We start from the raw sequence: 15,131 nt of genomic DNA, 5'->3' as shown, positions 1-15,131 counted from the left end.
CTGAGAGCTCAGGCTCTGCCACCTCTTGTTCTTCCCACCATCCCATTCCTAAAACGTGTTTAATCCCTTCTCCCTTTTTCTGTCATATTTATGCCCCACATCAGTTCCTTTTTAATTCTTTTCTAAGGTTGCCTGGAGTATCTGTCTTCACTTTACTGTGCAAATTTCTAGTCCCAGCTGATGCCGCAGCAGGGAGGCAAGGTCTCTCACAGACTGTGTATTGGAGATAGAAAAGGACTCTGGGTAGCAATGGGGTGTATTAGGTCAGGATGCATTTTGCACACTGATCAGAAGAGCTCTGTTAAAATCCAGACCATGAACGTTTGCCAGGGGACAATTCAGCAGGTCAATTTGATACAATGCAGAGCGATCTTAAGCAACTGCAATGACACAAAATGAAAATAAGCTCTGGTGGGTTTTCATGAGATATGGTTATGGTTACAAAATGTACACTTAACTCTGTGACCCTGAGACCTGCAGTAGGGTATTGACATTGCTACTATCTGGCCGCAGGCTTTGAACTGAGTTTGCAAGGCCCAGGACAGAGGTGTGTCAGGCCTGCCCTGTCTGAACTGTTTTTGTTTTACCTGGGTTAGCTTTAACAGCAATTTTCCTAATGGCTGTGATTGTCACTAATCTGCTCTACCTTCACAATATCACAGAATGGTTGGGGTTGGAAGGGACCTTTGGAGATCACCTAGTCCAACCCCCCTGCTCCTAGAGCAGGTTCACCCAGAGCAGGTTGTACAGGGTCACATCCACGTGGGTTTTGAATATCTGCAGAGAAGGAGACTCCACGATCTCTCCAGGCAGCCTGTTTCAGTGCTCTGTCACACTCGAAGTAAAAAAGTTTTTACTTTACATATTCAGATGGAACTTCCTGTGTTTCCATTTGAGCCTGTTGCTCCTTGTCCTGTTGCTGGGCATCACTGAAAAAAGCCTGGTCCCATCCTCTTGACACCTGCCTTTATGCTATTTGTATGCATTATCTCTCTTAAACGTGGGAGCCCAGAACTGGACACAGCACTCCAGATGCGGCCTCACCAGGGTGGAACAGAGAGGGAGGATCACCTCCCCCAACCTGCTGGCCATGCTTCCCCTAATGCACCCCAGGATCCCATTGGCCTTCTTGGCCAACAGGGCACACTGCTGGCTCGTGGGCAATTTGCTGCCCACCAGAAGTCCCAGGTCCTTCTCTGCAGAGCTGCCTCCCAGCAGGTCAGCCCCCAGCCTGTGCTGGTGCCTGGGGCTGTTCCTCCCCAGGTGAAGAATATTACAGTTGCCTTTATTGAACTTCATAAGGTTCTTCTCTGCCCAACCCTCCAGCCTGCCCAGGTCTCGCTGAATGGCAGCGCAGCCTTTGGGTGTATCAGCCACTGCTCCCAGTTTTGCATCATTAGCAAACTTGCTGAGGGTACACTCTGTCCCTTCATCCAGGTCATTGACGAATTAGTTGAACAAGACTGGACTTTTTCCTCTTTATCTTTGTAGAGTATGATCATAGTTTTATTGAGATAACAATAGCAAGCAGCTGTTCTATGTAGAATGAGGTATTTATGACTGCCACAATGATGTAGTATTCAGAAATACCAGCCTGGTAGAACACCAGTGGCATTGAGAAGTGAGAACACAGGATGTGCCACAGAAGAGGGCAGGCATGGGATGTTAAGTGATGGGCACAGGCTGGCACTGGAGACCCCTGGCCTATAAACAACTCACCAGTGGTCAGCTAAAGAAGGGAAGGACTGGAGCTGGACAAAACTGCTTTTAGGGATAACAAAGAGAAAAAATAAATAGTATCTAATACAGGTAAAAGGGACTGTGTATAGTAAATTTGGCTGTAACATGGAGCTTCAGATCAGTGGAGAAAGAACAAAGCATGAAAATGTCGTAATAAATGATAAAAATGTCCCCAGGTATATCATAGTGTGAGGGAGAAGACACCACCACTGTGAACATCATATTCATCCTGGTGAAGGACTCCAGATACTGACATTTATCATAACATCCACTTCTGCCACAAGGCTGAAACCACTGATCTCAGGACCTGCAGGAGTGACAGAGTGTGTATACCACTAGGAAAAGGAGTAAAAACTTTGTGTATAGTATTAGTAGTGTTAGTATTGTTGTTGTTGTTGTTATTATTATTATTATATTACTATTATTATTATTATTTATTACAGATAATTTTCCCAACAGAAAAAAAGTCTTTCTGTTTCTGCAATAATTAGATCTAAATCCAATAGTATTTCTTGGATTATACTGTTACAGTTTTGAGTAAATTTTTGGCTTGACATATAAGTTATGTTTTCCCTTTGCTTGTAGACAAAATTTTCAGCGTTGCAACACTAATTGCTGGAAACGGAAAAAGATCATAGGCAGAATTCAAAGAGATTTTGTCCCCTTATTCCTATAGCTTGCTAAACTTTCAGAAGCCCTTCTACAGACCAGCTCAAAGTAGAGGGACAGAGATCTTTTTCGAGGGTTGGTCCATTTTCTGGGGCACACTACACTTTCATTAACATGTACTGTATTAATCAGCCATAACCTCACTGGGGCCATACATCCTCATTCAAAACCATACTCATTCGAGCACCTGAAGCTCAAGGAAATCATCTGGATTTAGGTGCATGCTTTCTTAGAATGAGGCTTATTGTCTTATGCAGGTTATTCATACTCCTAGGAAAACAGTATTTTGCCTTTTGTGTAATAGGGTGAATGTCTTGAGTGTGTGGTCACTCTCAGCCAGAAAATTACTATAGACCAACACAACTACTAGTCATTTTTCAATACTGGCTTTAGGATGCCTTTGAAACACTCTATAATGGATGCATTAACTCTGGTATTTTGGAATAAATGAGGCAGAAACCAAAGGAGGAGTATTTTATGTGCTATGTTTATATGAAAACAAGAAATGTATCCTAATTCCTGTGTAATAAGGCTCCCAATAGGGAAAGCTTTCAAGATTTTCCTAGGCATTTGCACCTAGGGTGGGAAGTAGACATTCAGTGTCTGGAAAATTCAGCCTTCTTAGGAATACAGTAGTAACTTTTCACAGTGAAATCAAACAAAAAAGACTCACAATTACAGGTGAAAAGAAATCTTAATTGCTTCTGATTAAGGGAAAAAAAAGTAAAGTAGATTAATCAAGAAAAAGATATAAAAACATTTTATTGCACAGACAGTTTGGAATACTTTGTAATTATGGGTGCAAGGGTTAAACCAGACGGCATACATTTTAAATAAGCACTACAGCAATGTGTCAAATATGTCCATATTTGCATATACTTTGTTTTAAAATCATGCCAGCACTGCCTCATATATTCAGAGCCTGGCAAGTGGAAGTCAAAGAGGTCACCTGTACAGCTGGTGCAGGTACTGCAATTCCCATCAGGCAGGTTTAGAAACTGAAGAAATGTGCTGAACACAACACTCCATCTGTTTGTAACCTATTGAGACAAACATGCAATTTGCATGCTTTAAAAAACAGATACTATGTCTTTTAGTATATTACCATATTTTGTGTGTTCTTTAATTCCTTTCAGTATGTGTAATTTATTTGGACAACATGTATATTTTCACATAAATACCTAGGTCATGTATACTATTGTGTTATGGAGCTTGCCATCCCAGTTCTGCTTCTGATAAAGAAAATAGGAATCATCATAATGATCTTAATGATTAACCTAACAAAGCAAATGCTGAGAAATATTTTATGGCCATACTGTGCCAGGTGGTTGTTTGTTACTAAGAGTGAACAGTAAATAAAATGATAAAATCAATCTGAAATGGTGAAACGATAAGCATGGAAAGCATAAGACAAATACTTGTGAGAGCCATAATAGGCCAAATTCTTCTCTTAGACAGCCATGAAGAGCTTTAGCTAGATGTCATGTAGTAATTTTGCCACAGAGCAGAACTGATGGCAGTGTTTCTCCTACCTACTTCAACTTCTAACTACTTTTTTACTCTATAGTGAGAACCACAGCAGCTTCAGACCATGACTGAATACAAGATTTCGTATTGCACAATAATTACTGTGCGGTGTCTTCATAGTGTGTCCTGTCTGCAACTTTACAATGATCCTATCCAGGTTACCTCAGGAGCAGATGAGGGAATACGCACCTGCTAATGTTACTGCTTTTGGCATTAGCTGATTGCTTTCATGTCTCACCTCCTGCTCTCCTACCAGCTTTAGCCATTTTCTCTGGGATTTCTGGGTGCCCAGCAGCCCACTTGAAACAGCAGCAAGACAAATGACAGATGCCTATGTTCAGGTCATCTATATTTTGCATGCTCGGTTAGTGCAATCAACTGCCCTTGGGTACACACTTGCGTTGTGAGCATGTTGACCACTGTCTAGGTGTTGTATGGCCTGTCTGCTCACACTTCATGGATCTGCTAAAACTGTCCTTAAGTAGACTTGTTAGGCATGTGCTGATTAGCTGCACAGAGCACCCACACAGCTCTCAGGGTGTCCCAGCATATCCATACTTTTAACTTGTGTAACAAATCAGAGAGGAAGTGGATGAATTCATGCCGTAATGATATGGTGAGCCTTAGTCCCCTTTTCTGCTTCAGTCTTTTCCTTGGCTGGTGTGTTGAATAGGGGATACTGTGGGCAACATCAGATTATATTGCAATACACTTGGAGGTATCACAGTGAAGGCCTGAGGGTGTTGTAGTGGTGCTGATGGTAGAAGATGAAGAAGCTGAGAGTATTGTGATGAAGGGAGAAGAGAGCAAAAGGTTCATGGAAAACGTGACGAGATTTAGATCTGTTGTGCATTGTAAAGGGCATGATAAATTCTTTGTAAGCCAGGCTTCAGCCACTGTGTGCTTTATGTTAGTTATATTCTTGCTTTACAGACCTTTCAGCTTCACTGTTTATGCATATGATGTCTTAATTAAATGAATGTTGTTTTAGCATCATGTGGATATACAAAGTGGCTAGGACTCCATCAAGTCCTTGTAGTAGTATCTTCTAATCATGCTTTGTTCATTTAATAACTGGATGAGCACGTTTCTTGTCACCAATGAGTTAAATACTCCCACCAATTTATCTTTCTTCATGGAATCAAGAAAGTTATAAAAGAAATACTCCTAAGGCCAAACACTTGCAATTTGTATTTGTTCATGCATATTAAATCTCTTCTTTTAAGAGTATCTTTTTAAGACTATCATCTGAAAGATTTCCCAGGAACTTACTACTGAGATAAAAAGCATAAATGAAGAAGATTTTTAATAATGCAATATTACCTGCAGAGTACAGAGGTTCAAGACATATTAAGTTGGAGTATGAATAATTTAGATATGAACCATGTTACTTGATCCCAAAATTCTTAGCTCAACACACATAACAGCACAGCTTGTGTTGTGTTTGGCCTGTACGTAGCCTATTCTGACACAAAATTTACATCTGTTTTTGTACCCTTAATAAAAGTGGATTGTTACCTTATTGAATTTATTAGGTAAATTAGGAAGTATTTCTGAGATCTTCCTTACCTTAGAGTGCCTCTCTGAGACAATCCACTGGGCACTTGCTGATTGTAATTATTTCCTCTTTTTTTTTTTTTAAAGCAAAATTGTGTCACAAGAAAGATCAATAAAAACGATCTTCTCATACACTGATAGTCATAGTATATATTTCACCCTCCAAAAATTGATTCTTGAGAGGCAGAATGCTTTAGTAACCAACGGGTGAGGATGTGGGCTCTGGCTGCTCTGCTACCATGGCCCAGATCTGTGGATGGAGAGAAGGTGATGGCATCCTCTTTGCGCTATTTCCCCAGCAAAGCAAGAGAATAATAATGCTTAATTACCTTGCAAACTGTAGATGAAACAGTGCTCTGAAGGTGTTCATTAGTAGTAAAAAGCAAGTCATACCTTTAAAAGTGGGTCTTCTTTCCTAAACATGAAGTTTAATTAGTGAAAGAAAGAAACATGATTTTTGTCTTTGCCTGTGATTTCCTGGAGAGTGACTAAGAGCATACTTTATTTTGAAAACTGTTGAAGGAGTAAGACAGGTTTTATAGAATTGTTGTAACATGGCAAAACATTCCTAATATTCATTTAAAGGATCTGTACATTCTAGTTTATAAAAACTGGTTATAAGGAAAATATATCCCAAGGTAATTTAACACCTGCTCTTCGCATGAAGAATTCATTTAACAGCAATTCTCAGTTATTGTCTGATAATTGGATAAGTGGACTTGGAAAAAGGAAATGTTTTTATTTATGTTACAAAAGGAATGTGTTTATAGACAAATGAGTATATGTGTGTGTGTATAAATACACTTGTGTATGTATGTTGCAATATGCAACATGATCAAAGAGCAAGCTGATCCTTTTCTTCCAGAAGGCATTTTGGGCTCTTAGGCTCAGTCATTCATGTGAGACGTGGAACCTTTGTAAAGACACCTTCACTGAGTGTGAGATTTCAACAAGGGTGTGGTTACAAAATGCTTCAAACTGAGGAGTCTTTAGGGATAAAAGTGAAATTCAAACTGAGGTGTCTTTAGGGATAAAAGTGAAATAAAACACATGCTTACCATTTTCAAAAACTTTTGCTATTACTGTTAGGAATATGCTAATATTCCTACTTCACAGAAACATCAGGCAACTAGTGAATATCAGTTCTACTTTCATTGCTGTGATGGTATATCAAGAGTTTATTGTCATCTCCTTTTAGTTCCACGAAATTTATAAAACTCAGGGGTTTCAGTAGAGCATAGTAAAACAGAAAAAAGTTATGTGGTTCTTTAAGTGTAGAATGATGAATTAAAGTTTTATGGTCATAGAGGATATTAGGGAAAGAAAGCAATACTACTCTCTCATATTCAATTAATTATTGACATTAACATGTATACTAATTGAAAAGGGTACTACTTGTAATAACGCTCTAGATCAGACGTATCTTAGAAAAATCAAAGGTGAAGAGATGACCTTATTCAAGTCAGAAATAAAATTTCTTACACTTCAGGGAGGTTCAATAATTCACTTCAATTTTGAATAACAGTATACCAATTTCATATTAGGAAATAATCACAGTTCTCACATGTTAGAGTAATACATAAGATAGCAAAAAAAGTAATTTGATACATATCCAACAGCCATGCTTACATCACATTTTCTCACACCGAACTTATTTTTATATCCTCAATAAATGCATATCTTAATCTGAGGATAATTAATGTTCTTAAAATCTTTCACTCTCACTGTGAAAAACTCTTTTAAAATATAATTTGCAAACTATGTTCTTACTACTAACTTCAAATATTTCCCTTAGTTAAAAAAATATATTAAAAATTTAGATAATTTTCTCAGGGGAGAGTGGGAATACAATTTATATTTAAATAAAATGTCTTGTTACTGGCATTGCTTTGTGTGTAGCTTTAGTCAAGAATAAAATATTGACACTCCTCTGATATCAAGAGATATTTATATGCAAGACTTTATTTCAGAGTTGCAAATCAATAGCAAAATGTAACCATTTTTTAAACTGTCCTTTACTATATTATATTTACCTTTTATTTTATATTCAGGCATGTGTGCGCATGAGCACACAGTCTCTCCTCCTTTCACACACAGATACATAAATATAGATATCCACATAAGATCTTTATAATATTGAATTGGAAGTTGGACTGAAGCTTTAACTTGTAAAACTAATGCTGCAAGATTCTGAGCAAGTGCCTTTGAATTTTTTAATTTTGATATGAAACAGAAGGGGGTTTCAGATAGTTTTAATAGGAAAAAAAGGATACTACTTCCATGTCTGCTACAGAAGACGCTGGTCTGAGTAAATTGTTAACATATTATATGCATCTGACTAAATACTCACTGAAGTTGACACCACCTCCTTGAAATCTGAATATATCTAGGCAATAGAATACTTGCCTTGGCTCCATCCCAGTTGTTGTCACACACTATATCTAGCTTCGTGATGTTAATTTTGCCTTTGGAGGGGAGTAATATGGGGAAATCAGCCAAATGCTCCTCAGGGCTCTTTCTACTCTTCTTTGGTCTGACTTCCGAGTGTGTGGAGAGAAAAACAGAAATTATCAACCACCTACACACATCATCCATGATAATAAAATAAATTATTAGTTGCAAAATATTTCTATAATTTTATTGCATTTGTCCCTTTATCAGAGCAAAGAAATGCTTAATGTTGTTGACCTAATTCTTAGTCACCTAATTTATTGACACTGGAAAAAATAGCTAAATTAGAAATACTAAGGTGGATAATACTGTATTGATTAGAAATTGGATGGAATAGAGCTCAACAATCAATTGTAATAGAGTCATTAATGAAAAAAAAAAAAAAAGTTTTAGCTTTTATTCTCCTGGGGAACAGTCTTTATGGTATGTACTAACCTGATCTGCCACTGGTACAAGAAAGTGAATGTAAGGTCGACATTCCAGGTAGTGGTGACTTGGGTTTGGATCTTAAGACCTGTATTACATGCAGAGGTGACACATAACTTGCACACCTAATTTATAATCCTTTAATCCTCAGATATTGTTGTCATCCTTGGAAACTGAATCAATCTTTAGTCTGTACTTGCTCAAATATTTTTTAGTTGACCTTTCTTTCACACATTACTTATCTGAAGATTATGCTGAATGTATATTTTTGACAAGGAGTAGCAACAGATACAATTATAATGGCCAGATATTCTGTCATTTTCCACATAAAATGCAAAAATCAACAAGAATTGAGGCAGAACTACTCTTTTGTCTTCAGTGTGGTATTTCAAGGTCAGAAAAAGTCATGTTAATGGGGCAATTTAGCATGTAAGAAATAGCTCATTGCCATTGCATGTATTATATTTCTTCTGCTATCTGGATATCTGTTAGCTATTTTCAATCCCACCTTTCTATGAATAGTAATGTTCAGGTTTTTAAAATGAAGTAAAATGACTATATAACTATGTTTTCACTTCAATACCACCAATCATGTAAAGTATAATCTTATACTTTTTATACTGTGGTGTTTTTTTTATTTTTTGTTATAACATCTGAAAACAGAATATATGAAGGCAGCTTTTCAAACATTGAAAACAAAATATATATTGGAAATATTTGGAGTTGTATAAATTTTACAAGGCAGTAACACAACATTTTATGGCAAAAAATGTTGCTGACTGAAACACAAAGGACTGAATTTACAAAACTCTTACATAAGACTTTTATTTAAACTCGTAGGCTCTCTCTTCAGAAAATTGAGCAATATTTGACCATAGAACTGAGCTGAAGGATAGCATTGTTTCGGAGTTCATTACTTGCCAAGTTAGCTAATTGCAGATGTGGTCTAAGTCCTACATATGAATATGTAAGTGTAGGTGAATATGAATGTGTAAGAACTGCTTATTCTTTAGGACATATTTCCTAAACGTGATAACCCTGTTTCCAATTGGTTAAGTTGGGCGTGGCAAGCAGGACCTCTTTTGCAAAGGTTGTTGCTTTCTCCCTGCTTAAAGCACTGCTGTTACTCTTTCCGTGGACACTGCATCTGTAGGAGACCAGCTGGAAAACCAAGCAATCTAACACCAAGGAAAGCTCAGAAGGGTGTGACCAACAGCGGAAGATGAAACTCGTTAAACTACAGCCCGTGGGCCAGATACGGCCCCCCAGGGTCCTCAATCCAGCCCCCGGTATTTACAGACCCCCCTGCCGGGGGTTGGGGGGGAACCAAGCAGCCGCAGATGACTGCCTGCCACTGCATCCGCGCGCCAGTCCCCTGGTTAAAAAGTTTGAGGACCCCTGTGTTAATGGGAACAGGGGGTGGAGACCCCCTGCGCCTGTCCAAGTAAGGTCTCAGACACTCAAGGAATGTCTCAAATACTTGCAAGATCAAACAAAACATTATTTTCTATGAAGTAAAGACTGACAAGAGGGAATAAAAGAGGAAGGCAAGTGCCATTTTAGGGGGCAATAAGAATAAGAATAAAAGAAGAAGGGACTGCTGGACAAGTGCTCCTACAAGAAATACTCCTGGTTGGTGGGCCCAATGTTGGGTCCAGGACTGGTGATTTCTCTGTTTCTTTCTCTCCACCTCCCCCATCCTCTTTTTCTCTTATTCTTTTACCTTTTTCTAGTAATTAATGCAAGGCATAAAACTTTATCCACATGGCAAGTGATAAGCATTTCTGCTACCTAATTATTTACCAATGAGCCTGACTATGGAATAAAAGGCTTTGTTTACTTACAGACCTCTGGTATTGTGTGTACCCTATTCCAACCAAGAGAAAGAGTAAATCTGAGTCATTCCTCTCTCATGTTGGAGGATGTGAAAGCATCAGTTGTCAGATAAGCCTCAAAAGTTCAGCACTGACAGTAGCAGTATCACCATGTCACTTTTAGTGCAGTAACTCATAGGTCGTGTTATTCACCCAAGACTAACAGTCTACCCCCAAAACTCACAAAATCACAGAGTCACAGAGTGGTTGAGGTTGGAAGGGATTTCTGGAGGTCATCTGGTCCAACCACCCTGTTCAAGCAGGGCCACCTGGAGCCAGTTGTCCAGGATCATGTCCAGATGGCTTTTTAATATCTCCAAGGATGGAGACTCCACAAACTCTCTGGTCAACCTGTGCTGGTGCTCAGTCTCCCTCAGAGTAAAAAAGTGTTTCCTGATGTTCAAATGGAACCTTCTGTGTTTCTGTTTGTGCCCATTGCCTTGGGTCCTGTTACTAGACACCACTGAAAAGAGCCTGGCTCTGTCCTCTTTGCACCCTTGAACTCAGGTATTTATATACATTACTAAGATCTCCCTGCACCTTCTCTTCTTCAGGCTGAACAGTCCCAGCTCTCTCAGCCTCTCCTCAAACGTCAGCTGTTCCAGTCCTTTACTTATCCTTATGGAACTCTGTTGAACTCTCTCCAGTATATCCATGTCTCTTTTGTACTGAGGAGCCCACAGCTGGACCCAGCACTTCAGGTCCTACCTACCTTGACCTGCTTGCAATTCTTTGCCTAATGCAGCTGGGGATACCATTAGTCTCCTTTGCCGCAAGTGCACTTTGCTGGCTCATGTTCAACTGGATGACCTCCAGGACCCCCAGTGCTTTTTCTACCAAGCTGCTTTCCAGCTGGCTGGCCCCCACTGATACTGCTGCAGGGGTTGTTCTTCCCCAGGTGCAGGACCTTGCATTTCTCTCTGTTGAATTTCATTACATTCCTGTCAACCCATTTCTCTAGCCTGCTGGGGTCCCTCTGGGTGGCAAGATGACCCTCTGGTATATCAGCCACTCCTCCTTCCAGTCTGGTGTTTTCTGAAAATTTGCTGAGGGCACACTCTGCCCCATCATGTTAAACAGGAGTAGACCCAGTATTGATCCCTGGGGTACACCGCTAGTGACTGGCCTCCAGACAGACTTTACACTGCTGATCATGACCCTCTGGGCCTGACCATTCAGCCAGTTTTAAATCCACCTCAATGTCTGCTCATGAAGCACTTACATCAATAGCTTCTTTCTGAGGATCTTCTGGGAGCCAGTGCCAAGGGCCTTACTAAAGTCCAGGCTGGCAATTTCTCTCCCTTCATCTACCAGGCCCGTAAATTAATTTTTATCAGGTTAGTCAAGTGCGACTTCTTTTTGGTGAAGCCATGCTGACTTTCTCTGATGATTTTCTCATCCTTAATGTGCCTGGAAGTCCTTTCCAGGATTATCTGCTTCATCAAGTCCTAGATTCATGTTCTAATAAAACCTACTGTACCCAAAGCAAAAATAAGCTTAATTCTGCCTCTTGAAACTAAACTTCCAAGTAGTCACAAGTGAAAAAATCACAGGCCTAGAAATAGGTGAAAGATGGTGTATTTCTTCATGAGTGGTTTACAAATTCACTAGAGGTGAAGCAGAACCCAGAATTAAACTGGGTTTAATTTTTTTCTATGGTCTATTGTAAAAATCACTTCTTTCCTAGGAGGTCCAGCACTGGCAGATGAAGATTTTAGGTGTGCTGAATTGCTCCGTGGAGATGATTTGCTCTAGATATTGTTCATAAGTGAGCATTTGGGACACTCATTTCGTTAGTTGGTTCATTGAGTTATATGCCTGACTTAAGTGGGATGGCTCTGGGTTCAGGAATTTTTTTTTGCAGTTTTGAAAACTTAGCAACCTACTTCTGATGTGAAGTATCAGAACCTTGCTTCTGAAGAAACATCTTAACCCTTGCTTCTTCTCAGTGACTTCTGCTCTTTCTCTGTTTAGTAGACCTAGGCTCAGGACAACACTGTCTTTTGCATCCATCTGTGGAGCAGCTGATAGTTAGGTCTCAGAGGTTCTCCTAGACAATTTAAGGATGCACACACTTCTTTTTCCTTTAACAAATGCATTGTGAGTAGTTTATGATGAATGGAAATTTTTATTTTCTGACATAGTTTGCAATTTTATACCTGGTGATCAGTTTGTCACATTTGAGAATAATACTGAAGCTATCTACATAAAGAAACATTTGGTCCAAGATTTGAAGTGCAAAATGAGAATAAAAGTTACTCTTAACCACACTTACACATTAATTCCCATCTTGCCTGAGATTTGTTGCATTTAGTATTGCAAAGACTCTTCAAAATACATTAGTTAAATGGAGCTGAAAATCATTCATGCATACTTTATGGAAAAAATTACAGATACATCTCCAGTTGTAAGTTATAAAATATGTTTTTTCTTGGACTATTAAAATATTCTGCCCCATTTAAAATAAGCTACATAATTAAACTGATGTGCAGTAATAATTTTGCAGTTCTTAGTAGCATAAAGCACTTCATCACAAAATGCATTTTTAAAGTTTTATGCATAAATTCAAGCACTTTTTTCAGTTCTGCTTAGCAAATACAGTAAGAAAGAAGTATCTAAAATTTGGGACAATAGAGAGAAATTTAATTTTCTTAATAGCCATGAAAACTTTTGCCATACTTGCAAAAATTAAAGAGGATAAGTTAAAGACTGCTGGGCTGCCTGGAGTTGAGGGAAAGAAGACAGAATCATACAATGAAAAACACCATGCTCAAAGTCTACCTAGCAGAGATTTTTCCAATTCATGTTATAGAGAGAAGGAAGATTTTAGTATATTTAATGTGTCTTAGCCTGCCAGCTTATGTGATTCAGAAAAGCTTGCTGACACTGAAGAGCAGCTTTTTGATTATCAGCAAGACTTGTATCCGTACTGTACTTTAATGTGCAAGTTCATGAAGAGATTTGGTGTGCCCTGTCATCACCATCAAAGCCAAAGCACCTGACAAAAGATTACATGCATTCTAATGGTGTTGGCCTTAAGTCGTTAATAACTGAGAGAAAAGAAGTAGAGTTGGAAACTCGTGATATCTTTGCTGATGAAAAGTGAGTTATGAATCAGTGGTTTAGACTATAAAAGCTAAGGTCTTAGAATGAGTTAAAAATAAAATAGTAACATGGAAAATGAAACATATAAACAAGATATTTGTTAAATTCAATTTAAACTGAAAAGCATGTTCCAGGAAGACATGAGAGAAATAAAGTAAAATAGGTAGATTTATTGCAAGACAGGCAGAATAAGAAATGCTCTTCTAGCCATCAACAAACTCTTGCTTTTATATGTTGGCTGGCATTTCAAAGGACTTAGGTCCATGGAAAACCTCCCTGTTTTATGTGTCATATATGTCAACTTTTGTACTGCAGAAATTTCTGATACAAATATTGACATGAAAGAATTATGAAAGGAATTAGGAAAGAGTGTGCAAGCACCAGCAGAAAAGCAGTATAAAGGTTGAAAGAGTGGCCTCTCTTGACACTGAGGGACTCTGACCTCAGGACACTCTTGCCAGCACCCCATTCCCAGCAGTAAGATTGGGGAAGGTGATGTTTATGTTGATGTCACGCAGCTTGCACTCTGGTAAAACCCCAGCACAGATGTCTGGTCAACAGGAGTCCCTGCACCATCACACCAGGAGGGTGGTGACAAGGTTGCAGCATGTGCCATTTACTGTTTCTTTTTTCCCTCTAGTCTAAGATGAAAGTTAACTATGGGCCAGTATTTCAAACACATATTCTAAACAAGGGAAAACAATGTGCTGCAACGTGGCCTAAGTTTAATGGACTAAGAAAAAAAATTATGCAAGAGAAACCCCGTCACAGTCAACAACGGGATGGGAAGGGAAGGGAAGGGAAGGGAAGGGAAGGGAAGGGAAGGGAAGGGAAGGGAAGGGAAGGGAAGGGAAGGGAAGGGAAGGGAAGGGAAGGGAAGGGAAGGGAAGGGAAGGGAAGGGAAGGGAAGGGAAGGGAAGGGAAGGGAAGGGAAGGGAAGGGAAGGGAAGGGAAGGGAAGGGAAGGGAAGGGAAGGGAAGGGAAGGGAAGGGAAGGTCTATCCAAACACTAGTTCCTCATTGCCAATCCAGAAGAGCCTCAGAGATGTCTTGACAGCTATTATCCTCCGTTCTCTGTAGGGAAACCACCTGGGAGTACATGCATGGTGCTTGTGACTAAATGGGTGTTAAGTGTATGAATGAATAAAGTCTATGAGCAAACGAATGCATAAAATTGACTTGCTTAAAAATTTTGGAAGTAAATAACACTTACCACTTTCTGTGTAGTGGGATCAGAAAAAATTGCAGCTGAGTAGTATGGCCATGGATGGAAATCATACATCCACAGGCAGAATTCTGCTCAACTTTCAATTTGTGTGTGTTCCATGTGAATTGCCTGAATCCACCAGGTTTTTGCTCAGGGTACATCTCTATGCACATAGTGCTTATTGAAAATATAAATTGTTTTCCTCAACAATTTGTTTACATCAAAATGTATTTATGATGATAATTTTTACAAATTTTATTAATGTGTATGTATCAAAACGAGTGCTTTCTTCCTATGCAAGGAATTGGGATTTCCCTTTAAATTCTTTAACTACTGAAAACCTTACAGAGTAGGTTGATCAGTTCTGCTCCAGATCCATAGTAGTTGCTTCCTTTGCACTGTTTAAAATGAATACTGTTGGCTGACATCAAAGTTCTGTCAATAATTCAATTTCCTCTTGCACAGGAGATGTAGCCTCTCTGGACATTGTCTTTGAATGAGCTGAAGGAAAGTTTTATCTGTACTTCCTGGAGGAATACTTGATGAGTTGCCCACATAACCAAAAGTTCAAGTTCA

The sequence above is a fragment of the Falco biarmicus genome, chromosome 5, assembly GCF_023638135.1.
Source record: "Falco biarmicus isolate bFalBia1 chromosome 5, bFalBia1.pri, whole genome shotgun sequence".
Classification (NCBI taxonomy): domain Eukaryota; kingdom Metazoa; phylum Chordata; class Aves; order Falconiformes; family Falconidae; genus Falco; species Falco biarmicus.
Note: the sequence above shows the minus strand (reverse complement) of the source record.